General features: G+C 45.1%; 1 long non-coding RNA gene across 1 annotated transcript; it reads right to left on the bottom strand.

The window, feature by feature from the left end:
* Positions 1–290: 290 nt before the first annotated feature.
* LOC122422649 lies at positions 291–5,192 on the bottom strand. Its single transcript, XR_006263930.1, has 3 exons — positions 4,677–5,192; positions 4,492–4,559; positions 291–1,510 (listed from the first exon to the last, which is right to left on the bottom strand). It is a non-coding gene; the product is annotated as an uncharacterized LOC122422649 (long non-coding RNA).
* Positions 5,193–5,696: the final 504 nt, after the last annotated feature.

Genomic DNA, 5,696 nt, shown 5'->3' with positions numbered 1-5,696 from the left:
TGGAACCCAGGGTACAGGCAGAAAGGAGAACCAAGCTGTTGACCTCATTCTGTTCCTCTGCCACTAATAGTTTTGGGGAAAAAAAAATTCTACGCCAGCAACCTCAACTTCCTTTTTTTATTCTATTGTCTGTTTTCACCATTCCACAGAAACTGCTCTCACTGAAGTCACAATCTGCCAAATTCAACCCCATTTCCACTTTCTTGTGATGTTTCCTCTGCCTGTGATGTTGGTCTTGAGAACAGGAATGAATGCTTCTACCAGTGTCTATCACAGAGCACAGTGACTGATTCCCAGAAAGCATGCAATACATTTTATTGAAAGAATGAATAATTGTTATTGATGAAGGAAAGACAAGCATCATCTCTTCTCTGGACTCCCATAGTATTTTGCTTAAGATCTTCTGTGGTCATTTATTATTCCTCATTTGTGTTCCCAAGGGGTGTAGAGCATCCATTGGCTCCCTGCCTAGCACAGGGCTTGGCATATAATAGATGCTCAGGAAAAGTCTGCAGTATAAATGAAGCTGGGGACTGGTGTGACTCAGAAATGGTGTTCCAGTTACTCCAATGATTTGTAATAAATCACCCCAGGATGTAGTGACTTAAAACAATAATCACTTATTATTTTTCCTCATGGTTTCTGCTTTGCCAAGAATTCAGGAAGGCTCGCTCACATGGCTGACAAGTCTGCGCTGCCTCTTGGCTGGGGTCCCGTGTTCCCCTCCTTGCAGGCCTTTCCATAGGGCTGCTTAAGCATCATTAGGACGTGACAGGCCATCTCCCCCCAGGCAAGTGCTACAGGTCAGGGTGCAAACCCCAGCGCCTCTTGTGACCCAGCCTCAGGAGTCCCATGCTATCCTGTCCCCGTATTTCACTGACCGCACTCAGCCAGTCCTCATCCAGCGTGGAAGGAGACTTTGCAAGGGCCTACATATCAAGAAGTGAGGATCATTAGAACCATCTTGGAAACTGGGCAGGGTACAGGATTAGCCATTGGAAAACAAAGTTTCAAACTGAGGCAAAGCTACTACCTAGGCATTCATCTAAAGGCGGTTGTGAGCTCTGAAGCCTGGAAGAAACTGTTGTGGCCCTCTGTGAAGAGGCGGCCATCAGCATGGATGCCATGCAACATCCAGGCCCAAGTTCTCTTCCAATGGAGTTGCAGACAGTCTAGGAGAAGTGACTCTTTAACTTCGCAAACAGCACAGCCATCTCCTGGGACACCAGTCTGCAGTCTGGGGTCGGTGAAGACTTGAGCAGCATACACTCGTCTTTGGGCAGAAGCGAGACTTGGCTCCTCTGCTGTACTGAGGCTGCCATCACGGCCTGCTAGAATGGATACTTGCCTCTGGGTCTCCCTGCAGCCTCTCTGGCGTGTCCCTGGGCTCAGAGACAGCACCTCTGCTGGTTCTGCTGTGTCCTCCAGGGGCATCTGTGCTTTGAGAAGCCTGGAGGAGACCCACTCCTACAGCATGCCTCGGGGAGTCTTTCCACAAGATGAACAGTAACTGTAAAAGAGAAGGGCAGAAACCCTGAGGAACCCACAAGAATCACACATTCCCTGGCTGTGCATTTAATAACAAGCATCCTTTTGAGCTGGCCAACAGTCCAGAATGTGTTTACATACCCATTTCTTACTGTCACTGTAGTGCTTTTAGGTGATCAGATAAATTTAAAGGGCTATAAACAAGAATTATATAAAATAATAACAAATACTTAATGATAATCATTGGAAAAAGGAAATGTGGGGCTACATATCTATTTTTATTCACGGAAAATAAAAAATAACTTTGGAGGTGATAGGCAAAGTTTCTTTTCCTTTTTTGATTGAGGTAAAAAAAATTCCTATATTTAATAGCTTTTATGCCAATTTTCTTTAAAAATTTTAAATGTTTTGTTTTCTTAAAGTGTAGCTAGAAAAGATCTTTTCATTTCTATTTTCAGTACAGTGTCTGAAATGAAAACCCAAAGTATAGGTCTAAAAGCTGTTGACTTGTTCAAGACTCTAATCACTGTTACTGAACAAATGTTATTACTTTTTAAATTTAAACATGACTCTATTTTTAGTCTACAGGCTGAATTTATTTGTATATTCATGCAAATGATGATTTACTACCAAATTCTTATCAGGTTAATTTCAACCTGCCTCCACTGTTATCTTATTATACACTAATTAAACACTCATAAATTCTATGAACATTTACTTTTGCTTTATTAATAATTTTCATGTGATTGAATAGAGGACTTTAAGCTATGAAAATACTCAGTACTGGATATGGCTTTTGAATTGTACTGGATATGGCCTTTGAATTGTAAACTGTTTCTTAGAAATAAATGAGTCCTTTAAAAATGTTAAACTTCTCTTTTAGCAAACCACCATATTGCATGAATTGTAGAATGTACAGTTCTTCACACCTAAATATCTCTGGAATAAGATGCACACAGAATCCGTTGCTTCTTAGACTCCTTGGATATGTTGTGTTCATACTTTGGGATTTTAGCCAAACACTCCTGTGGCCTGCAAATGGCTGCAGAGGACGCGTGATGGACACAGACAGGGCAGCTGACTCCCCAGGTCCGCCAAGGATGTCAGTTGCTTCTCCCTGCACTGTTCCTCGCCCAGGGACTGAACCCGGGTCTCCTGCATTGCAGGCAGATCCTTTACCGTCTGAGCCACCAGGGAAGATTTTTCCTCTTAAAACAATAAACCAAAAAGTGTCCCCTTGGAAATTATGGCAATGGAGTTGCTTTTGTTAAAAGAAAGTGATTTTTTAATAACATATTTATTTTTTCTTCAGTTCCCAAGAGCTACTGAGACATTACCTCTAGACATGACCTCTAACTCGTGAGGTTAGATAAAATGGCCTTTGGTCTGCCTTTTCCTTTTATTTGAAAAGCTCTTAAAGGAAATGTATAACTCTATTAAAGTCCCTAAGACACAACTCACTATTAAAAAAAAAAAAATTATGGCACATATGTCTTGGATTCTAGTCAAAAAAGTTTAGATCCTGAAGTACCTATTGCCTCACCCTTCAAGGACATGGCTGAAACCATAACGAGGTGGGAAACAGCTACACTGGAACATGGCTATAGCATCTGCAGAGCTTAGGATAGCTTCTGGGTGCAGGGAGTCAGAAGTTATAGGCCATTAGGATAGTAGTTTCTCCTCATTACATGTATATTTATTTAATTACTGAACTCAATATTCTTTGAAGATTCACTGAGTGAATACTGATTAGAGTTAATATGTATTGATTAAAAATTAATATGTGCATGGCAATGAGTGTTGAAATTTTTCCTATGAAACAAAGACATGCTTCTTTGGTGTCAATGAAGGAATGTTAAATACTTTCAAAGGGAGGAATAATGAAAAAGTTTAGGTTTTCAGGTAAGGTAATTCCTGTGTACAGAACCTAAAAGATGAAAGACCTCCAGAATTAACTTTCTTAAACACATATATTGGACACAGTATGATCAATCATTGCTTCCAAACTTACTTTTAAAAATCACTACTTAAGGTTTCTGGCAATAGTTCATGTAAATTACATTCTTTAGAAAATATACCGCACAATGGCACAAAATCTATAGCCCCGTAAAAACGGATACATTTTCCAAAAGGTGGTGGAAAAGGTAAAGACTTAATTGCAGCAGTTATATATACAAATATATACAGGCTCTCACAGATGTTTTTTCATTGTGCCATCATTTGTGTAACAAGCTACTGCAAAATTCAGTGACTTTAAATAGTATCCCTTTTACTGTTTTTACTATTTTGAGGGTCAGCAATTTGAGCAAGACTCTGCTGGGTGGTTCCTTTGTTCCTCAGGGCATCAGTGGAGGTCACTGAGAGGTCAGCAGGCAGATGGACGAGTCTGAAGGATCCAATAAAACCCAGAAGGATGCAGCAAGGGACCCTGGAAGGTAGGACCCCCAGCTGGCACTGGTGACCAGAAGACAGACAGGGTGGCCTTTCCGGCGCGGTGGTCTCAAGGGAGTAGAACTTCTTAAATGATAGTTCAGGGCTACACAAGAGTAGGTTCCCAAGGCCTCAGGGGAAGATGCAAGGTTCCTTATACCTTATTAACCTTGTAAATTCCGGATATCCTGGAAAACCCTCCATATTCTGTTTTCCAAAGCAAGCCACTGGGGTCAGCCTTGATTCAAAAGGTGGAGAGTTAGACTGTCCCTCTCAATGGGAGGAGAGCAAAGAACATGAGGCCAATTCTAACTTACACACATCTAGACCATTTGCTGGAGCACCTGAACACAGCAGCCGGCACTAAACTTTCTTTTCTAGGATGCCCACGGCTAGACGGACACCGTTTCCTTCTGCGCCGTGTTCTGGTCCTCGGCCAATGGAAGACGACGCCAAACTCCCAGATCTGACCATCTGGACTCCCCTGTCCCAGTGCTGCCCATTTCCCTTCACTAAGCCCTATGGCCAACAAGACTTTTTATGTGTCCGTCTGTTTGTGTGTCTGTTACTTACTAGTTTCAGGTCACTCGTGGATCATAGTAAGTCAGGGCTACAAGGGATGCGGAAGAGACAATCGAGTCCTGTTTTACAGAGGAGGAAATTTAGGTTTAAAGTAGCTTGTGACCTGGCCAAGGTCAGAAACTGATTATGGGCGGAGCCACAGTTGCAATGCTTGAAGAGAAGGCATCCTGACTTACCGTGGAATGGGCATCCTGTTCGCGTCTTCTCGCCCTAGAAGCCGCCCATCATTCTTGATAAAGTCTCCTATTACATCACTAAACATTTAGAAAGAAACTGTTTATTTCAAGCACCGCAACTTAGTCTCATACATTGGACTTGTATAATGTATACAAGTCAGCAGTCAGCAGACAGGTTCCGCAGGTGCAGGCATAGCCGCCTCTAGTCCGCAGGTCATGATACAAAGTTAACAGGAGCCACTTGTTCTATCAGACCGTGCTGTTTTACCTTTGAAAGTGAAAGTGAAAGCGGCTCGGTCGTGTCCGACTCTTTGTGACCCCATGGACTATACATGGGATTCTCCAGGCCAGAATACTGGAGTGGGTAGCCTTTCCCTTCTCCCAACCCAGGGATGGAACCCACGGGATCTTCCCAAGCCAGGGATTGAACCTGGGAAGCCCGCTTTAATTACTTCTATGACACCCTTTCCCTGGCTGTCCCTTCCATTTCAGAACAGACAAGGGGTCAAGGTTCCCGAGTTTTTATTCTATCCCGAGCACCGATGCAGAGTGGGTATTAGCGAAACCATGCACGGATGCGTGTGAGCGGCTGGTGGTTCTCGCTACTTTTGCTGCCTGGATGAGGTGGCTACAGCTTTGACTTTCTATGTCCGCGACGCTGCGAGTGGCTGCCCAGACGCAGTCCCCGTAGCTCGGGTTTTCTGTGGATGTGCTGCCCGGTCCCCAGCAGCTGCGAATTCTTGCCGCGGCCAATCCGTCTTTCCCTCCAGGACCCGCCGGGAGAGGAGGCGGGGTGCGGACGGGAATCGCCTGCAGAAGGCAACACCTCCCCCGACCCCGGTCCAGGCCCGGGGCGGGTCGGAGGCCGAGGGCAGAGGGCCTTCCGAGGGGCAGCGCGGAGGGAGCAGCGCGCGCCGGGCCGGGAGGCGGGAGCGATGGGCGGGCTCGGGCGCGGGCGGCGGCCCCGGGGCCGCGGGCTCCTCCCCGCCCTGCGCCCGCCGCTCGCCGCGCGCAGGCAGA

Source organism: Cervus canadensis, chromosome 20, assembly GCF_019320065.1.
Source record: "Cervus canadensis isolate Bull #8, Minnesota chromosome 20, ASM1932006v1, whole genome shotgun sequence".
NCBI classification, from domain to species: Eukaryota; Metazoa; Chordata; class Mammalia; order Artiodactyla; family Cervidae; genus Cervus; species Cervus canadensis.
Note: the sequence above shows the minus strand (reverse complement) of the source record. Positions and strands in the feature narration are given on the sequence as shown.